Raw genomic sequence first — 23,416 nt, 5'->3', positions numbered from 1 at the left:
AGTCCTATCTTCTCTACTGTAAGATAAATTCTGTTGTAGGTAACTAAGTCAGAAATATATATTGGGTGCACATAACATAGTTGAAAGTATTGGAAGAATAACAGAATGACACATACATTTTGAGGTTAATTGAAACAACAGGAAAGGCTTGAGGAAAGTAGATGAACATTACACATCACAACTTGGCCCTTGCTGTCCCAATGAGGCTGCTCTGGATGCCAAAACTGTGGGTTTCTTATACCAGCACTGCAGTGGATGTGTAATCAAAAACAAAGAGAGAAATAAACAAAACCTCACATGGTTTTGTTGAATTATTAATTTATTTTTACTTCATCATTTCAGAATAGAGTATCTGTTAAGACATGAGCTTGTTTGATAAACGTGGAATGGTTTGAGAATCCTAAGGATCAAATGTCTTCTATAACTAACAGTAACAGTTCTGTGTTATACAAACAAACAAAAACTGGAGTTCTGTTCTAATGATCTGCTGCATATTGTCACAATTTACATTTCCATATTTCACATGAGATTCCTGTTAAAGACATTAGCACTTCAATCCAAGCGGTTCATAAAGGACAGATCTGCAATTCCAGTTCACGTCTTTCTGGCTCAAAGGGTAGTAACAATTACCATGAAGATACGTTTATGATGACCTAGTCTTTCCTCATCAAACATTCATAATCTAACAGTTATACAAGTCCTAGTAAGGATATATTTTGAAAACACAAAGAATTTTAACAGGCTGGCCATTAACTAACTTAGTCTAGCCTTAACTGAGCAGTATCTAAATCCCTAAAATGGTTAGGTCACAGGCACCTTGCCCACAATTTCACATTTAATGCATCTCATTTGTCTTAAATTGTGGTTAGTCAGCATGCTGACCTTCTATTCATAGGGCTGGTAATTAACTAAGTGAGCAGAGGGGACCATTTGTTTGACCTCTGTGGGAGGGAGTTCCATCAGTTTTCTGGCACCAGAAGGAACACAGTTATGATTAAATAACCACAGCCTCCAGCAGCCCTGCATTCACTGCTCTCGCTCCTGTGCTGCAGTTTTGTTCCAATGCTGCTCCTGGCCAGGCACATCTTGTTCTCCCTTGCAGTCATAACTCAATTCTGTAACGGATGCCGCCGCCCTCACAGCCAGATCTGGCTCAGATCCCAATATCTGTTTTCTTTCTGGCACAAACACCTGCTTCTCATTCCAACCTCATTCCCTTTCTATGCCTACTCTTAGCTTTTATGTTGGTACCCTTCCAAATGTCAACTCCAGTCTTCTTTTCCTCCTGTTTTGAGCTAAATTGTCCTCATTTGCTTACTGATTTAAAGCTCCCTATCATTTCTCCTTCCCCTAGGATCTCAATTCTTCCTTAGTTCTTAAATCAAATTCATTATCAATGTGTGCTTTCCTAGATAATCAGCCGTTATTGAAAGCTGGGATGTTACTAAGTCTAAAATCAAGCACAGCTTTTATGGCTAAAAATAGGTCGAAACACCCATGTTGAAAATGGGGGTTTCTCAAACATGACATGTATTTGCAGATCTTAGGAGTCTCAAGATGTTTATCACTAAGTGTCAGTATTGCTTTATAAGCACAGAAGCCACACACACACGGGCACACACATGAAAGTGCATTAAATTGTATGAAATATGCCGTGGAAGGCTAACATACAAGAACAGTATAAAAACATTAGGGAAAATAAAAGTAAATGAGCTTCAGTTTGAAACAAAAATTATTTGAAATTTTGCACAGATTTTCTTTTCCCATATAATCTTCCATGAATATTTGAACTCGTCTCATATAAAGGACTTTTAAAATTGTTAGAAGTACGAGGGGTCTGTAAACTTGAACTGTTGCTGAATAATCTACCATTAGTGGGGAGTGCTCAAAGTGAAAGTTTCTATTCTTGTGGAAAGCAAGACACTGTGACAGGATAGACAGCTCTAAAGAAAATGCTTCTTGAGAATTAAAATGGAGGAACAGGATGAGAATATGTTTAAACAGACAGGGTGAACCAGAGAGTGCGCATTCCAGGAAATAGGAAAAGACAGACTGACAGCAAAGAGGCACCTGGAGACTGATAGACACAGGAAAGCAGTGGAGACAACAGTGTGGTACTGCAGTGACCTGATGTACCAGCAGCTTTCAGCAAGTGGTCATCTCAACTCCACCAGTGGCCAGACCTCGACCAACAATCAGGTGGGAAGGTGAGTTCATTGGGAGTTCAGGAGGAGAACCCAAAGAAGTGCCCATCCTGCTGGTTTGTTTGATCTGACCAGGAGCAAACAGAGCGGCATATCACAAACAGGTGGTGTAGGAATAGGATGGATTTCACACCCAAACCTCCACTAGAGCCGAATTGGGCACTATCTTGTGTAGGGAGGTCATGGCTATGGGACAGGAATGCAAATGCACTGAGCTCAGTGAATTGAAATAGCATGTCATTCTTCAGGTTCCTCCCAAAATACATCCTGGTGATAACGGCCAGCAGATCAGAGCTCCACAAGTTTCATATCAGGCACCATGTTGTGTAGTGTCGCAAAGGCTTTGACACTGAAAAAACAACAGTGAGTTGTGCATGCTCTATCCTGCTGGGAACTGCACAAAATGGAACTGGGAGAAAGGTACGAACAGCAGTGCAACAATTGTGCAGGATCACAGGACGTGGACTGCTGAGCCAGGAGCTGGGATGCACAGACAATGGTACAAGTCTAACAGAAGTGCACATATCTGAAACTTGCTGTTGGTACAAGTGACTGCAAACAAAAAACCATGTACGATCCACAATAAACAAAACTGAATTATAGACCTGTGAGTGACACAGCGTGGAAACATGCCCTAGCATATGCCAGGATCCAATCTGGGCACTAGCTCATATCCTGGCAGCCCTGCTTCCCATCCAGCTCCCTGCTTGTGGCCTGATAAAACAACCGAGGATGGCCCAAAGCCTAGGGACTCTGTATCCATGTCGGAGACCTGGAGAAATTTCTTGGCATCTGGTTGTGGATTAATAAGACTCCAAAAGTTGTGTCACATGGGGAGTGAATCATTGTTGGGAGGATTTTCCTCTCTGTCTCTCATCCTTTTTGTATATATGTATTTTCAATAAAAATAAAAAAACTCAAATACACACACAATGATACAGACACAATGCATACTACTATAGACTCATCTGCAAAGGCGCAAAAGCCTATGCCAACCTCAGAGTTAACTGAGGATTGCATCAAGAATAAAGGGGATACAAAATTCAAAACGCTTGTTATAAAGCTTCTTATCAACAATGAGATGCACACGATACAGGTGTTCAAGGATTATAAGGAATATGTCACACAGGAACTGAATCAAATGAAAGCTGATGTATTAGAAATTAAGAACACAGTGGAGCAAATTAAAAGTACAGCAGAGAGTCTCCAAAATACAAGGAATGAAGCAGAAGAAAGAATCTCAGAATTGGAAGATATTTCCTGTAACAAGACGGGGTGAGTGGGTGGGAGATGATCAAAAAGCTAGAAGCAGAGCTGCTTCAAGCTAAAAAAAAAAAAAAGTATTCAAGAATTAAGACACACCATTAAAAGGCCAAATGGCCAAATGTAAGAGCTACAGAAGTTCCAGAAAGTGTACTGAGAGAAGCTGGATTTAAAATTATGTTTAATAAAATAATAAAGGAAAATTTTCCTAATTTGGATAAAGAATTGAAAATATGATTTAGGGAGACACAGAATTCCCAACAGGCTTGACCGAAAGCAATCCTTGCCATGATACATGATAGATATGTTCTCTTCAATTGAACATAAAAATGTTGGACTCACTGCTATTGTCGATGCCCACATGATGAATTTATGACTATGTATGAGGAACTATGCTATTATAATGTTATGGGAGAAGTTGGGGGGGTGGGTACTGGGGCAGGTAAGAGAAATCTCAGGATCTATGGAACTGTATCATGAAATCATATGATAATAATAAAAAGGAAAATTAAAAAAAATACTTCTCTAAGAAATGGTTTTCCATGGATTATTTTTAAAGATTTTTTTTTTTTATTGAAAAGTCAAATATATAGAGAGGAGGAAAAACAGAGAGGAAGATCTTCCATCTGATAATTCACTCGCCAAGTGACTGCAATGGCTGGAACTAAGCCTATGCAAAGCACGGAGCCCAGAGCCTCCTCCCGGTCTCTCACATGTGTGCACAACCCTAAGGCTTTGGGCCACCCTTGAATGCTTTTGAATGCTACAAGCACGGAACTGGATGGGAAGTGGGGCTGCTGGGATTGGAACCAGTGCCATTAGGAGATCCCCGGGTGTTCAAGGTAAGGATTTTAGTCACTAGGCCACCACATCGAGCTGTTTTCCATGGATTTTCAAGAGATTATATCATTAGCAGTAGTACAAGTTTAAGGACCACACTATGCCATTTCTATGGCTGCAACAGTCAGGACAAGGCTATTTTGCTAGGGGCATCATCAAGTATGCCACATTTATACAGGTGAACATGCACTTGGGAATCTGTCTGCTGGTTTCACAGGTGTGTTAGCAGGGAGATAGATTAGAAGTTAAAGAGCCAGTACAAATCCAATGTAAGAATTGAACAGGACATAGTGTATCCTAATTTTCCCATCCAAGGTGCATGAGTGCTTTAAACACTTACAATCCTCACACCACAGTCTATCAATAGACATTGCAGATATGTTAGAGCAAGAAGCTCTGGGATCAATGAACCTGATAATGATGAACCTATGGATGGGGGAAGTCACCAACCTTTGCTGCAGGCTCAGAGGACACTGTCCAACTTGAGACCACTGCCTAGATATTGACAACACATCCCACCAATGCTGCGTTTTTGAATCCAGATTAAACTACACTAAAAATCAAACAAAACAAATAAAAACCCTCTTATTTACTGACCCATGAGGCCTTCAACTCCAATTAATCATGGCTTTAATGCAAGCTGGTAGGTAGCTGGCTTCACAAAAGTACTATGTAGCATTCAAGAGCATTTGAAATTCAATGATTCAGAGTTTTAAACTAATGCCATAGATCAGATATTTTAGAAATCTCTTTATATTCCCTTCTGTTCTCTCCCTAAATGGCCACAATGGCCAGCAATGATCTTGATGTCCAAGAAAGTCCTTCATATGGATTCAGTGAGTGCCTGGGTTATCTCCTGCTGCTTTCTTAGATGTATTAGCAGAGAGCTGAATCAGAAGTGGAGCAGCTAGAAGCTGTGTCAGACACAAACTGACACACTTTTAGGATGCCAGTTTTTTAGGCTATGAATGAACATATTATTCCACAATGCAGGTCCTTAATACAAAATCGCTATTAACATTCTCCCTTGGAAATAGAGTGAACGGGAGAGATAGAGAGTTTTACAATAGTTAATGTAAAGGTGGCTGCAGGGTTCAACAAAACTCAATTTTGTTTCCTTATTATTCTAAAATAACTAGGATATCCATGGAGAAACTTGTGTGTTTTTTCACAAAAGTCAGCAAGGGAATCTTCTAGCCCTGCCAATCTTCTTCTGTCATAAGGGATTAAAGAAATTAGATTAGCCCTTCCTGCTGGCAGTGTACTTTGTGTAGTTCTTAAATTAGCTGGTGACCTGGTAGTCTCACAAGGAGGGCCAGGGTTATTCATGTATGGAGTTTTATCTCATAACTTACTGGAACAGATGAGAATAACAACAACTGCAGTTCCATGACTTACCAATGTTATGCCATTCCTATAAGTCTGCCACTTCACAGTTGGAAGAAACAAACGTAAAAGAGAAGGAAGGAAGGAAGGAAAGAAAGAAGGAAAGAAGGAATGAGGAGAAGGAGGGGAGAAAGGAAAGCAGAAAAAGAAAGGAAGTAAAAAAAAAACCACCTGAACACCTCCATGCAGGTCATGACATCAGAAAGGGGTGAATGTGTGGTTGCCAATTATCTTCCACAGAGTTAGGACTAAGCTTACAGGTTTGAGGAGCTCTTTATTATATGTTCCATTTTTTGCATTTTCACATTTAAAGAGCAACTGAGGGAAGACACTTTATTTCTCATATTTTCCTGTGGGTATATGTACATGTGTACATATGTGTATATATGTATATATGCTTCAAAGATATATTGGAGAAAATTTACCAAAGGAAAAGGTTTACCAAAGCTCAACATTGCTGCTTCTATTCTTAAAGCTCATGAACCACTAGGAAAGAAGAAATAGACATCTAGTTTAATATTAACAGTTAGAAAAAAATACAGTCCAATATCACATTTTCTATCAGTTCTAAAATTCTGATTGTATACTTGTTATCTGTAGTAGTGTTAGAGGAGCTCTTGATCCAGCAAGCCAGAAAACAGAACCAGAAATATCTTAAATCACTATTCTTATGATTTTTAATATCCAATACTTAAGAATAGGACATAAACTTTCATTTTAATATTCTGGAAATGTCTATCTAGTCTAGCAAACAATTCTGTCCTAAAAAAAAAAATGTGCTTCTTGTCCAAGCTTTCAGTGTTGATAACTCTTAAAATATTGATTAGGGCCACAACCACAATTTTTTTTCTTGATTCTGATTCCATGAGATGCTACAAACAAAATAGGATCCAAGCAGCCACTTTATCCCTTGAAACTCGGAGCCAGCAAGTCAGCACTGCCAGTCAACACGCACAACCTCTTGTGCTAACTGGATGAAGCAGCTACTTGCCAAGAGAAGTAATCCCTAGGAAAACAGCTACTGCCAATTGCTTGGCTCTCATTTCCTATTCACTCTGATCCTAGGCTAGCAATGCTCCCATTTGGGCTGCTGAATTTACACTTTGTTTTATTTATGTTAAAGGAACATAATTCATACATCCAATTTTATGAGCCAAGTGGGAGTCTCTACAATGACTCAACTGACTCAACCACCACTTCACTGCACTGGCATCTAGTATGGACTCGGGTTTGTATTCCAGCAACTCTACTTCTGGTCCAGCCATTTGGAGAGTAACTCAGCAGGTGAAAGGTTTTTCTCTCTGTCTCTACTTTTCTCTGTAAATAGGTCGTTCCATTATAAATAAACCAATTTTTACATAAAGACTCTTTTTGTTCTACTTTGCATTCCTCCCTCATTCCAATACTTGTTTTATTTCTTATATTCATTTGATTTCTTTTGACTTATGTTTGTATGTATGTATTTATTTATTCATTTATTGGCATGTCAAATGTATAGAGAAAGAACAGACAGAAAGAGAAATCTTTTGTCATCTGGTTCACTCCTTAAATGGCCACAACAGTCAGAGTTAAACCAAACTGAAGCCAGAAGTCAGAAGCTTCCTCTGGATTTCCCAGGAACGTACAGGGTCCCAAGGCCTCAGATCTTGCTCTACTGCTTTCTCAGGCCACAGATTGCTGGATGGGAAGTGGAGCAGCTGAGCTACAAACTGGCATGCACATGGAATACCAACACATGAAAGAAGATCATTTTAGCCACTAGGTTATCGCTTCTGGCCTAATCACTTTTAGTTTTACATTGGAAAACTTTCATTTTACTGTGTAATCACAATCTTATCTCTGCATTTTGCTAGAAGATTTAAGAAGTCTGTAGCATGGGAAGATGGTCAGATACAAGATTGACTTATTAAATCTAAAGGCAGCGCGGAAAGTACACTAAAGAAATTGCCTTAAAGTGAAGCAACTTTGTAGGTGTAGAAAAACTCTTTCCTGTTCAGCCAATATAAAATTTCATACATTGAACATCTAAAGCCATAACTCAGACTGGTTTTTAGAAGCTTTCGTTTATTTATTTATTTATTTATTTGGTGGTCTTGCCCTCTCTGAGTTCAGTGTTGTGAGCTTTCCTGGAATCGTCTATAAAATACACGATCAAATGTGTGAGCTGTGTCCTGCTCTCTGCCCCGGTTACTGTACTGCCTGTTGAATCCCACATTCTTGGTTATAGCATACTCACTAGTTACACCATAAATCAAAATCTCTATAAAATTTAAAACAACCTGAGGAGTTTCATATTTATCCCTAGTCAACTGATGTTAATTTGAAAATATGCATGAACTCAGAATATTTTTTTAAGTCTGGATGGATGCTGGGATTCTGACCTGTATTTTTCTACTGTAAAGATTCACTGTGATATTAAATCTACCTACATAATTATAGACATGCACGCACAAATATGTACATGAGCTTAATGCTATTTATCTTCATTCTGTTACTTGTGTGGTCTTAAATATCAGTCTACTTGAAATTTAATCCCACTTCATTTTTAATATGATAATAAACATTTTTTTCAATTATAACAAAAAACATATAAAATTGTGTGAACATAGCTGTTGATATTTCATACTAGAGTGAATTACAATAAAAGTAGAAATATACATTAATAAGAATGGTAGATTAGAAGTTGAGATAATAAGAAACGGTAAACTTTATTTTGGGCAAGTATGGAAAGATTCTGGTGATGTCACATTTTAAAGTGATAAATGAAATAAGAAATATGGGATTGATTGTAGCACAGAGAAATAATTAACTATAAAGCAATAGTCTCAAGGTATTCGATTACCAGGGCTCAGCTCAGCTTTTTTTCTGTAATACTCTTAATAACATTATATCCTCAAACTACTTATGCTATTAACCTGTAATATTTATGTATTTTACTTTGGCTACTTTTGTGATTCCATTACCAATTGATCTGCTTAAGTTTAAGTGAAGAACTCTTGGAAAGCTCTTATCTTCAAAAGAGTAATTAAAGCAAAGTGGAAAATTAGAAACTACTTATATTGTAAAATATGGAAACATGTTTTTGTTATAAATATTTTATCAGACAGAGAACTTAAAGTTATAATAATTTGTCAGGAAGTGATGTAGGCTTCGTTATTTTTAGAAAACAACACCTAAAATATTTTATGTCAAAATTCAAAATGGGCTAATAATATTTGTCAGGCAGTTTAGAAGTTGTAATGCTAGGCAGTGATAAAAACATTCATTAAAACCACATTTTTCTTGCTACATTTTTTTTTTACTTAGGACACAGTTAATTACTTAAATTAATGGATGAAACAAATCAAAGTATAAACACAAAAATTAAATTTAGAATTGATTTATTTAGAAAAGGGAAGAAATACAGCTACTTCTCTTGTATTTGTAATTTGATACCAAGCAAAAAATTAGTAATTTGCATCAAAGAAAGGTCTATCTTAAAAATATTTACTTACTTATTTAGTTTTGAATGTGAGAATTTCAAAGAGACAAGGAGAGACAGGCAGAGACAAAGAGGAAGAAAGGGAGAGAGAGAAAAAGAAAGAATTCCAAAAATAGTTCCCTTGCTAGCCAGGGATGGGTCAGGCTTTAGGTGGGAGTCAGGAGTTTCTTCCACATGGGTAGCAGGGCTGAAAACACTCGGGGCATCATCTACTGCTTTCTCAGGTGCATTAGCAAGCATCTGGATCAGAAGTGGAACAGTCAGAACACAACGCCAGTGTTCAACGGTGGCAACTTTACATTGTGGCAATGCCACAATGCCAGTCCAGCGAAGAAAGATTTTCTTAACCACCCTTCACAATGCAAATATTGTATGAACTGACTTTGAAATTGCCAAATCTATTAACTTATCTAATAACAGATATTCCACTATTTTCAACATACACATGGAGCCTTTTGCTTTCGTTAATTTAATCAATACTCGTTAGAAAATAACCTATAAAATACTTAAAAGCAGGAGCATTCTAGTAGGTAAAACAGTATCTATGTAAGATATTTTGTTAGAAATCTATAGAAGATATGTTTGAATGTGCTTCTTTACTATCATGTAAAATGAGGACGCCCAACGAAACTGTTAATGTATCCTGGCGATTTGATATCAGATTTTCTAACTTTGCCTATACCTACAATTCCAATATGTACTTAAATAGCAAAATGTTAGAGCTGCAACTGTTCCCGACGTACTATAGTGTTCTACCAACATGAGGGAAAATTGTGAAGCGTGGAGAACGGGCAGGAAGGAAGAGAGGGAGAGAAGGAAGGCCCCATACCTACAGACTGCTTCATGGAAATTAATGATAATACTTAGAAAAAGAAAACTACTTGTCTTTAGCAGTGAAATGGAAATTGAAAGTTTGTAAGTTTAGAGAAATTAACCTGTCCCCAAAGACAAACATCCTATTTTGCCTAGCCCGTAATAACTAGTATATAGATCACACAAAGAGTCCTCTATAGGTGCAAGAGTAACATTTTGGGATTGGATTATTGTGTCCAGCCCCGTTTTTATATATATATTCTTGAGGAACGACAAGCTTTTGGTGTTTACTCTTGTTGGTTTCTTCTTGCGTGTGTTGATATGCTTCCCTACTGGATTTGGAATGTGAAATCAAGATATCCTATCATAAAATCTGGAAGAAAATGAAGGGACAAGGAGAGTCAGCTGGTGGGCAATGTGGGCAGGAGGGGGATGGGGTGGAAATGATCACTAAGTTCCTAAATCTGTATTGAAATAAAGGTGAAATTAATCTATTTTACATAAATATACATAAATTAAGGAACTAATTAAAATGCATTCAATTAAATACCTCTCAAAATTTGATCGCAAATACAAAAGCCCGTAACCAATCTTTGGAGTAGAGGAAAGAGAAAATGTTTTGGTCTGTGGCAAAACATTTAGAACTGTCCATTTCTCCAGTTTATTAATTATGATCTCAAATTCATCATTCTTAGTCATTTTAGGTCTTCTGTGTGAAAAATATGGTTCCTGAATTTCCCTAAAAATGTTATTACATTTTCTCTTTCTGGACTTCATACTCCATTTTCAAAAAAGCATTTACCGTTGTAAGAAGTCTTGCTAGTAACAATGAAGAGCCTAAGCAGATTGAAAGATCGCCGTGTCATTCACATGTCCTCAAGTTGTGTGTGGGCTGCCTCATTTAATTCTCACAAAGTCCCTGGAAAGTATTTCCATAATAATTCATTGCTGATAATTAAAACATGAAACGTAAACATCTATATTGACTGAATAATACTATGCATTTCCTTTAATTCTTCTCCTTCCTGCATATTTTGATTAATATTACCAGCTAATGATTAGTTTATGTTTTCTAATATATTCTAAATGTACTATCAATTCATTGTTGCAAAATTTTTTTTCAGAAGGGGCCTTGTACGGTAGTCTAGCGACTAAAGTCATCTCCATACATACGCCAGGATACCTTATGGTAATCGGTTCTAGTCCTGGCCACCCTGTTTCCCATCCAGCTCCCTGCTTGTGGCCTGGGAAAGCAGTCAAAGATTGCCCAAAGCCTTGGGACCCTACATCTGCATGGGAGACCAGGAAGAGGTTCTAGGTTCCTGGCTTTGCATCGGCACAGCTCTGAATGTTGCAGCCACCTGTGAATCAATGGATGGAAGATCTTTGTCTCTCCTTCTCTCTGTGTATCTGGCTTTGCAATAAAAAATAAAAATTTTTTTCTGAAGTATTTTTGTACTCTTATTTTTTATGTGTTGTAATTTATAAATATCCATATGATTTTATTCACTTAACATTGTCAAACTTCTGAAACATAACAAAACATATTTTGTTTCTTGTTGCACAAAAAAACCATGTATGCAAATATATACACATACACACATGCTATTCATGGTATACATACTTTACATATGGTGTTTAGATAATATGTATTATATTGTACACAATATATACTATACATTCTTGTATACAAGTACACACCCAAGACTTTTCCAAGCCATAGTGATATTTAGACTGCTTAGACTGCTATATGAATTTGTTTTTAAGAACAAAGCAATTTTAAAGTATATTTTATGACAAAAATCAGTCATCACATAATAAAATACAATGTGACCTTGGAACATTCGTTCAAGCAGCCTTCATTTACAAGGACTTAATTTGGTTCAGGTAGAATCCTATTTAATATGGCTTTCAAATATTTCTTCAGTGTAAGTATGTAGCCTTTGTACCATTCTGTTTGTACGTTGGAGGCATTAGAAAACTATAGATCTCTTTGACACTAAACTTCTTGAACTATTCCGTGAAAGACATTTATTTCCTACCTGGGTCTTTTGTTAAAAATAAAAGAATTTTCTTTTTTTTTATGTGTGGAAATGAAGCTCACTAATTAGGAACTCAAACTGTGAAAACAGTTATAAACACTGCAGGTTTTTGACACTTAAAAGCGTTTCTTTTTTCCTTGTTAATCCTCATTTGCCTGAATTTTTGTTTTGTACAAAAGAAAAAGAAATATGGCAAGATCAGCAGATTTATCAAAGGGAAGGAAAAACACAGTGAATACAGTAACAGGAATAACACGTTAGTACAGTGTTATGAGATTCTGATATAGGAAGCACTAGAACATTGTTAGTGGCGTTCCAAATTTTATTTTGCTTATTTGATTATTTTATTTGTCACAACAAAATTGTCAAGCATCAGGAATCACCTCCGAGTATGGGATTAACTAAATGTATGCAATCAGAATGATAGAATGGCTTGGACGTGTGTGGATTGTAGCCCACTGCTAGCAGATAATCACTTTGCATGCTTCCTAAAGAAGACACTATTGCTATGTTGTCAGGAGCCTGATGCTCGCTCCAATTTCTTACTGCTGCATAAGGATATCATTGACCAATTTAGACATTTTGCTCAATGGTTGGATTGTATTTACACAAAACAATGAATAATATAAAGAACTGATATCTTAGTAATAAAAGGACTTGGGTCTTGCTACTGTTAATGTGAGTATTACTTGTTCAATGCAAAAAAAAAAAAAAGTATCACACGAAGTGTTGTTTATGTTTCTGTGTAATAGGGTTACTCTTGAACAAAACACGGCGTACAGTCTACCAGACAGGGGGGTATTCCAGCTTCAGGAAGCAGAGCATGTTAGCAACTTGGGCCTCAAAACAAAACCACACACTTGGAAATGCACAAAAGATTTACTGTCAGTAGCCAGGGCTTATTGGCATGGTGTCTCTCAAAGTCGGCGTTCCAAACATTGCTGGATGGAAATGCCTGTTTCACTTGAGCAGGGTTGCTGGAGTGACCTCCTGTTCTGCGCAGCCTAACACACTAAAGATCATCAATAATCAGGAAGAGAAGCCTCCAAAATTTTTTCTGGCCCCTGAATATGAGTTTTGGACTTCCTGGTTAGGAGGACAACTAGCCACTGCAGTGAAATAATACAATTTACCTAGAGGAAAGTCAAGTTTGTTCAGAGAGAACTTACTGCATCATCCCTCAAAGATGGAGGATGAATCTCACTCCCATTCCCAAAGACAACTGATTTAAATATTGCCAGAAAAGCTCTGTGGATTCTCTCCTCAGCTTAATACAGCAATCAATAGCCAGGGATTGTTTGCAGACAGAGAAGTGAGAGAGGAAAGAAGAGGGAAGGGGAAAGCCCTCTCTTAGGAGGTGGGTGCCTCTTGAAAGAAGAGATGAAGAGACACCAACCGTTTGAGGAAGGGTCCTGGAAGCACTTTCTGACCCCTACCTGTTAGGTGGGCACCTACAGGTAAAAGGTTCCCCACTGGTGGTCTCTTAACCAGTTAGGAAATGCCTGGGCAGTGCTTATGCCACCCACTTGAACGGTGTTCAAGATTTCAGCAGGTCTGGAGGGTCTCCTGTGTACCCTTCTACACCTCAGGAAATGATTTTGACCCCTTCCTACAGTGTGCGTGCGTGCATGTGTGTGTGTGTGTTTTCAAACACCATTGACACTTATGCTTGGGCAGAACAAATAGTCGTAGATGGTTTGAAACCGAAAGATATTTTCACACCAAGTGATGACGCAAGCACATAGTAGTGTCATGATTCTGTAGTTGAGTGGGGTTGAAGTGCACTGCCTTTCCAAAACCTAGACTGAACAGATGCCATAAATACTCTGATGTATAACATTGCAAAGGGCACAGGGTTTAGTAGAGAAACTAGGAGAAAGAGAATACAGGCTCCAGCAAGTCTCTGGAATCGTAACAAAAGAACTTGCACAAAAACATAATGATCTCCAATTCAAAAAATCACATTTCTTTTCAACCTGAGACAATAATTTGGGATATAGAATTTCACCAATTTTGTAGTGAGTTCATCTTCATGTGTAGGAATAATGAATTCCAAAGACATAGAAGCAATCTGTTGTCAATTTTAGGAAAGTGTTATATAAAAATGATATCAGAGTATAGTTAGATAAGCAATGGCTACTAATAGATCTAGAAGCCTGACATTAGTAAATGCAATATATATCGGTTTTATAGAGCTAGATGAGAGAACATGTATGGTAAATTAAACCCAATAATATGATTGTTTTCAGCCTCAGTGTTGCAGAGGTTTGACCTACAACCGGCAATGCTAGCATAACATTTACGTATTAACCCAAATCCAGGCTGCTCTACTTCTGATCCAAGTACAACAATGCCTGGACAGTAACAGAAGATGGCCCACGTAGTTGGTCAACTCTTACTCAATAAGACCTGGGAGATCTTGTAAGTTGCTATCTCGAATCTGGCCCTGCCTTCACTGTTGAGGCCAGTAGGTGCGTGTAATATTAGATGGAAGATCATTCTTCATACTTCTGTCTCTTTCTTTGTAACTTTGCCTTTCAAATAAGTGCTTACATAGATAAATTTTAGCGAAGATATTCTAGGTTAAATAATAAAATCATCCAATAATCTCAGGCAAAGTGATTTAAACTGAGAATCAAAGTGTGTGATGAGGGGCCTGTCCCAGTTAGCCTATTGGCTCAAGTTCTCACCTTGCACACAGAGATCCCATATGGCCACCAGTTCCTGTCCTGGCAGCCCTGCTTCCCCTCTAGCTCTCTGCTTGTGGCCTGAGAATGCAGTTGAGGATGGCCCAACTACTTGGGATCCTACACTGTTATGGGAGACCCGGAGGAGGGTCCTGGCTCCTGGCTTTGAATCAGCTCAGCTCCGGCTCTTACAGCCACTTGGGGAGTGAATCAGTGAATGAAAAATCTTCCTTTGTCTCTCTTCTTTTCTGTATATCTGCCTTTCAAATAAAAATTAATTAAAAAAAAAGAGTAAAAGCAAATTGTAAAGTGAAATCAATCTGAATAACAAGGACATAGAGGAAGTTCATTGTTATTAATCCACAGGATATACTAGAGTTAGTAGAAGCATTTGCTACATGACTTTATGTCACTGTCTCCTGCGCTCAATTCAGAAAAAGTAAATATTAGAAAGTCAAACAACCACAGTAAAATGGGTACAAATAGTAGAGTGATACAGCAATTTTCAGCAAGTGCTTTTACGCTTATGTACTATGAAAATGACTTGTTGAGCTTTCTGTAGAGTCATCACTTGTACATCCTGGGAGATAAGAATGTGTCTGTAACTGTTGGTGCTCTCTGTGTGCCTGAGTCCTTGGACGAGCTTGGAAGAGCTTGACTTAAGTGTTAGAATGTAACTGAAGGAGCCTTTGCTTTAATTCACTGATTATGGAGAAAAATTACCATCCTCATTTCAGCAAGCATAAAAGCAGAATCATAATATCAGTCATTTCTCCTTCTTAACCTTCTGCAAAGTCAGTTGGCAATCCTGATCCCTACCCAAGGAAGTTACTACTGAGTAAACACTGTTCATGAGGACTACAAACCAAATGTTGACAGGATAAATTTTACTCCACTGCTAAAGAATTTTTTGTGAATAAATTTTACTCCAGTGCTAAAGAGTTTTTTATGAAATTTTGTGAGAGCTAAAATTCATTTCAACTTATCTGTTACAGAAAACATGTTTATTATAAAATCAATTATTAATTTGACTTCCATACAACTCCTGAATGGAGAAATATGAGGCGTAAGTTATAGGTTACTATTATATGAAATTGAAGTCCAAGTAACTAGGTGTTTGGAAAATTTCATCAATGAGATTTCCATATATTAATCCTTCATTGAAAAAATGTTATAAAATAAAGAAATGAAAACAACCTTCAAACATGATTTGGAAGGGGAGAATATAATACACAGAAAATCCTGACACCTTAAAATAATACCTGCACATATATATAATAAATCTTAGGCATTATATACAAATGCAGATATGAATTTTAAATACTAAGACCAAAAAATCATATGTTTTTTTTAGATTTTAAATAAAAATAATCCTATTTTATTGTTATCTTAATTTAAAAATATTGATTTCATTGGAAAGGCAGATATGCAGAGAGATGGAGAGACAGGGAGGAAAATCTTTTGTCTGATGATTCACTCCCCAAGGGACCGCAATGGCTGGAGCTGAGCCAATCTAAAGCCAGGAGCCAGGAACTTCTTCCAGGTCTCCCACACAAGTGCAGGGTTCCAAGCCTTTGGGCCATCCTCGGTTGCTTTCCCAGGCCAAAAGGAAGGAGCTGGATGGGAAGCGGAGCCACTGGGATTAGAACTTGCACCCATATGGGATCCTGATGCATTCAAGGCAAGGGCTTTAGCCACTAAGCTATTGCACTGGGCCCTGTTATTTTATTTATTTATTTATTTATTTATTTATTTATTTATTTATTTGGGAGCAGAGTTACAGAAAGAGGAGAGAGAGAGAGAGAGAGAGAGAGATCTTCCATTCATTGGTTCATTCCCTAAACGTTCATAATGTTGGAGCTGTTCCAGGCCAGGGAGCTTGTTCTGATTCTCCCACGTGGGTGGTAGGAGCTCAAGGACTTGGTCTGTCCTCTGCTGCTTTCATAAGTGCATTAGTAGGGCATGGTGACCGGTGGGTGGCTTAACCCACTGTGCCATGAGTCTGACACTTGGGATTTTGCTGTTAACACACAATTTTTACCCTATTTAATTAACTGCAAACATTTTGATTTTTTTTAATAAAACAAATGCAAAAAATACATATTTGACTGAAAATTGGACCAACCAGATTTTATCTTGCTTTATCAATAGCAAATGTTAAATATCCCTATCCTATTCAAGTTCCTTTCATTCTGAACAATGTATATTAAAAATGATTTGCCTATTTGATTTTTGTAGGTGTTTGTTAATCTATTATTTAGCCAAACAGACTAAAGTTTCTGACCTTAAGGGTTTCATAGCCTAGTGAAAGAGTTTAATGTATCTTTTGTGTCATGTGTGAGTAATTAACATGTTCAGAGGCTGTGCAAAAGGAAAAAGAATCGCAGGGGATTCCTGGGCACTCAGTCATGCCTGAAATCTCCAGGTCATACCCATTGGAATTCTGTTGCTGTTGCAGGATTTCTTGTTGCCTGAACAGGGATTAAAATAAGTTATGTTTTTACTAACTGTTACAAGATGCTTTATTTCTTTTCCACTGTGTTCTGCAAATTAGTCACTTCTTGCTGATCAAAATCTGAAACTATTGTGTGAAGTTTAAAGCACATTGTTTCACACCCAGGGGATTGAAAAAACTTGTATGGAAATCACATGATTTGTTTTTGTTGTTGTTGTTTCTAAAACTTTTATTAACACTGATTAACTTATTTATGGGTTAGAGTACAAGGTTTAATGCTTTATTTTATGTGGTCTAATTAAAATGGAGTCATCATTAACTTTATTTCTTTTACATTATTTCATGGAATCTTAGAGTATTTCCTTTTTTTTTACTCATAAAATATGCATTAGGTAATTTTGAAATACTGCCATTCATTAATACTGATATGTGTCACTGGGAGTGTATTCTTTCTATGTCTGATTTTGTAACCATTGTGTATTAGTACTTTTTACCCTACCCCTTATATGCTCTGGTAATTATTATACTATATTTATATGATGTGCCCGGATCTGGAGCTGGGCCTGAGTTCTAATGGAATAGAGCAACTCAATGCAGGTATCCCAAAGTAGTAGCCAGAATTCAGTGACTTAAGCCTTGATGACAGCTTCCCAACATCTGCACTGATGATAAGCTAGAATGTGGAGAAAAGCAGAGCAAACAATTTATCTCCATGTAGAATTTAGACAATTTAACAACTAATTGGAATACTCCGTTCTTACAGTTACTTATTAGCTTGTTTTTCCAAAGCTTTCCATCACGATAAATATGCTGTATCCAGGCCTTTCACTCAAACACTAAGGACAATGGCAACTATTTCAGAGTAGAGATTTAGGAGGATAATGGCAGTTCCCAATCTACCCTTTCTCCTGTCTTGGTTCCATACTGACTCTCCTCCCCTTCCCCTTCCTTCCGTCTTTCCTTCCTTCCTGCCTTATCTTTTTCATTCTTTCTTTCTCTCTTTCCTCATTACTTCCCTCCTGCCATGTTTTCTTTGTTTCCTTTGTTTCTTTTTCTTTTTATTTGTTTTTCTTTCTTTGTTTCTTTCTTTGCTTCCTTGTTTGTTTGTTTGTTTCTTTCTTTCTTCTTCCTTCGTTCCTTCCATATTTATATGCAGAATGCTTTTATTTTACTTTGCATCACAGGCTTAGCACGCTGCTGGGCAAAGATTATAACAAACTTCCCTGAGAAAAAAAAGCAAAAAATGACCTTTTCTTCAAGATTATGTAACACAGTTTATAAGCAAAAATCAAATATCAAAATGTCAGTTCCACACCTGTAGATCACAATTTTGTATTCTGTGTGTTAGTTACCACAAACCAGGTAAAACCTGACTTTTTTTTTTTTTTCTTTTGGGAAATGGCTGATTTCACTAAATTGTAGTGTCTAGTTGAAAGCATTTTGTTGCAAGCCAGAATTTGATTCTTTTTCAATGGCAGAGTACTATTTCATAAATGTATTTATACTCTATTTACTTTCTTTATCTAATAGTACATTGATGGACATCTTAGTTGATTAATTATTAATTGTCTTAATTACTTTGAATTGAATTGCTATATATATCTTCATATAGATATCTCTCTGGTGAGCTGATTTCATTTTGTTTGGGTGAATTTCAAGGAGTGGAGTGGCTAAGTCATGTGGTAGATCTATTTTCAGTTCTCTGAGGAATTGCCAATCTATGGTTGTTTTAGTCTGTGTTCAGCAGTGAATTAGGATACCTTTTTCCTTCACACCCCTGCCTGCATCAATTGATTGATTTATTGATTTATTTTCAGTAATGGCCATTCTCAATGGGATGAGGTTAAAAGATTTTATTTTCATTTATCTGAGGACTTACTTGCATTTCTGTTGAAGACTATTTTATTGCCTTTCACATGGTCTATCCTTGATTACATTCCATATGCTACTTGAAACAATGTTTATTTTGCAGCTATGGGATGGAATGTCCTACAGGTATCAATTATGACCATTAGGTCCATAGCATAGATTAGCTCTTTTTTTTTTTATTGGCGTCTGTGTTTCACTTTCAATGTCATGACAATGGTTTTAAGTGTCCAATTGCACTCTCTTTGGAGGCATATTTCCTATAGGCACTTCTTGTTGAATTGATCTCTTCATCATTGTGTAGTGCCATCCTTTGATTCCTTAACACTTTTATTTTGTGTGTGGTGAAGTCTAGATTTTTCTGATTTAGAATGTCTATAACTGAGGTGTTGATTGGACTTCTACTTCTTTTCCTTTTCTTTTCTTTTTTTTTTTTTGATTAATCAATGTCCTAGGAAAAGATTTATTTTTAATGTTTGTCTTATAAAAGATACCTAGATTTCATTCTCTCGATCTCTTTCACTATTGCTAATGCCACTAGCACAATAACAACTTTTTGTTCTTTTCTTCATTCTCTTATCTTTCTTACATACGCCCTGCACTAAGGGAACTGCGATTAGATTTTTCACACCGTCAGTTTAATGTGAACTAATTGATTAATAACCCTTGTTGCATCTTCAACCTGAAACTCATTCCATAAAAATTTTCTTTTTAAATGTCACTCTTCCCTAGACTTTGATGTTTGTAAATGTAGGTCAAATCTTTCTACCATCCCATAGCTCTAGTTTTATTTTATCTTTATTCTGTTGTCTCTGAACCCTTCTCTAATTCTCTCACATACACTTTAGCATCTTTGTAACCTCTTTGGATTGATCTGGGAAATCCGAATTAATCTTTATGCTTGGCAGTCATTTGATTGGCAATCTTGGTTTTTTTTTGCCACTCATCTAACATTTTCTGAAGTGCATAAAATTAGAATATGAACATTTTGGAATGGAGGAGTGGGCATTATTCTGCCTAACGCATAGTTATTATCAAAAACATAAAACGTACATGTAATCTCATAACCGTAAAGGAAAAAATTGTCTTTTATTTTTTCCATATGGTTTTCTTCTGATTCATGGATCCTCCTACAATATTCAAGACATATGGTTACCCTAAAGGAAGCATTTCATCAATATGTTTATCTGGCATGTTAATGCCATTTGGAAAAAAATGTATGTTAATTTTTTTAGAAATATTCCCTTGGATGCATAAATGATTCCTCTATTTTTTTCCAACTAGCACAATTTCTTGTTTTTTGAATTTTTTTGAGTTCAAAATTTTATTTGTTTGAACGAGAATATATTATAATCATTTGATAAAAGAAGTCTATCATAAAACTCTTAATTCATAAAATTATCATAATTCTCATGAAATACATATTTACGTATTTTAAATTGTTTATTGTGCTTAGAAATCAGAATGGCAGAAAGGTACAAAAAAAAGAAATGACTATCTTTCATTTGTTGAATTATTTCCCAATATCCACAGCAGCTAGGTCCAGTCAAGTTCAAAGCCAGGAGGCTGGGATTCCATCCAGGCTTTCCATGTGGGCGGCAGAGCCTCTAGAACTTGAATCACCATCCTCTGCTTTACGCAGACATCTCAGCATGGCATATGGAACAGAGCAGTCTGGACTACACCATTTGATATTCTGACACTGGATGCTGTTCTCACAAGTAACCATTGAAGGAATAATACTCGGTTTTGTCCTTTTTTCTTTCATTTTTTTCCTGTTAGATGTTTCAAAATGTTCTATGTATAGGGAAAAAAAAAAGATTATCAAAGATCCAGAATTGGTCCTCATCAAATATGCTTACCGTGACTTAGCCCTCCTGACCACACTGATTTGAGTAGATATGATATTCTTGAAGTCATCAGTCTATAGCCAGCTTGTGTTACTGATGAGCAAATTCCTGTTAAAAGGGTTTGACTATACACATCAGTGATTATCTCATCAAATGAATCCTGTATCCTGGGTTTTCATAACAAAGAATCACAAGGACAATGATTATGGTGACAAATGAGTTGAAGCAAATAAAAAGTATAAATGGCATCTGAGGTTGATGAAATCCATTGTCTACAACCACATCAACCACTATAATAATGCATTGTCTAAATGCCCTAAGATGAATTTCCTTAAATATAATAATATATGTAGAATTTGTTGTATGAATAAAGAAAGTTGCATATAATTATTTCTATAAAAAGATACTCTTTAATATGTATACAGAATGGGTACAGGGATTCTGTAGTTATAAATTTACATCAAGAAGTTTCCCTACAACCAAAGTATATCTAAGTCGCTAAACATGAATGAGTATTTATAATGTGCTAATTCATCTTTCAGATGTGTTGAAATACATCAAATTTTATTCCTAAAACAACTATATAAGATTGGCTATAAATAAATTTCACACTTTCTCAGTTTTTCATAGCCTAATATTATACATTTTAAAGCTGAACTGAAGCAGAGTATGAGCATAATTTCTTGATTTTTAGTTCAATATTCACAAGCATCTTTACACATGCATACACACACACACATATATACACATAGAAACATACAGAAATATACCCACCCACACATACATTCCTGAGAAAGAGAAAAGCTTTATGTGTGTGTGTGTGTGTGTGTGTGTGTATTCCTAAGAGGAACATACACATATGTTCCCAAGAAAGAGAAAAGCTTTGTATACATACACAAACACACACAACTATACCCACACACACATACATTTCTGAGAAAGAGAAAAGCTACGTATGAACACTATCACAAAAGAAAGAGTGGAAGAAATGGCGTCTAAATTTCTGGAAAACTTTGACTTTCCAGCTTCCTTCTTAAAATGCACTTACGTGTAGAAAATAAGAGGAATGAGACTGAAGATGCTCAGAAAGTATTCTATGTTTTGTCTTTTTTTTTACTTTGTATCTGAAGATAAAAGGCTCATAAACTTAATCTGTATTAAGCAAAGCAATGGTAGATAGCGCTTCAGGATAATGTTACGATTACAGATACTGGGCTTAACGACTGGCAGTTTCTATAAGGATATTTCTGGATGAAACTCATCTGTTAATTGATAGAATGGGTAAAGATGTTGTTATCCCAATCTGGGTAGACTTCATCTAATCTACTGAAGACAGCAAGAAGCTCCCTATTACAATTGGATAATGCTTACTAAAAACAAAACAAAGAGAAATGAAAAATAAATTTGACCTTCCAAAAATACCTTGAAAATAAATGCATATGTATAAATAAGTTCCATGCATTGGGGTCTTTACAGAAGTGTAATTCTGTATAAATATTACATGTAAAACATTATATGTTATGTATCTTATAAGAATACATGTGCGGGGAGAGAGAGGATGAAATGCAGATGTAATAACAGAAAATTGGGAGATTTATGTTAAGAAATTGACATATAATTGAAGAAGCTGGAAAATCCAAATTCTTTGCGGAAGAACAGGAAAGGACTCGTGACAAAGCTGAATGCTATGGCAAAAAAATTCATGAATTCCATTTGTCTTGAGAGATACAGTTTTCTTTTTTCTTTAATTTTTTTAAAAATTTATATCAGAAAGTCAGATATACAGAGAAGAGGAGAGAGAGAAAGGAAGATCTTCCATCTGATGGTTCACTTCCCAAGCAGCTGCAATAGCCAGAGATGTGCCAATCTCAAGCCAGGAGTCAGGAGCCTCTTTTGAGTCTCCTATATGGGTGCAGGGTCCCCAGGCTCTCGGCCTTCTTTAATTGCTTTCCCAGGCCACAGGGAGGGAGCCGAATGGGACGTGGGCGGCTGGGATTAGAACTGGCGCCCATGAGGGTGTGTGCAAGGCAAGAACTTTAGCTGCTAGGCTACTGTGCCGGGCCGGAGAGATATTTTTCTAAAGACTATCAAATGAATGGATGCAAAGCATCTACATTGTAATGAAGAATCATTTTCTGAAGATCTGCTGATCAAAAAATTAATAGCATCTTAAAAAATGCATCCATTCCTAGGCTTGGCTTTCACTTACTGGCTGGGCATCGGCTATTCCACCCCCCTTATTCAGCTTTTTGCTTCTAGTTTGGGAAAGCAGCCCTCTGTCTTCTTGGGAAGCCTGGAGGAGGGTTTGGTCCCCTAGCTTTGAACTGGCACAGCTTAGGTCATTGTGGGCATTACAGGAGTGGGTCAGTGGATAGAAGATTTTCTCTGCCTCTCCTTCTCTTCTCTGTGAATTTGCCTTTAAAACAAAAATACATTTTTTTTTTTAAAGAAAATGCATTCACAGCAACATCTAGATGTATCTGACGAAATATGTAAGTAATCTGGCTAAGCCAGTTGAACACATAAAAT

This window comes from Ochotona curzoniae, unplaced genomic scaffold, assembly GCF_017591425.1.
Source record: "Ochotona curzoniae isolate NIBS_2020 unplaced genomic scaffold, NIBS_Ocur_1.0 contig_64, whole genome shotgun sequence".
Taxonomy (NCBI): domain Eukaryota; kingdom Metazoa; phylum Chordata; class Mammalia; order Lagomorpha; family Ochotonidae; genus Ochotona; species Ochotona curzoniae.
Note: the sequence above shows the minus strand (reverse complement) of the source record.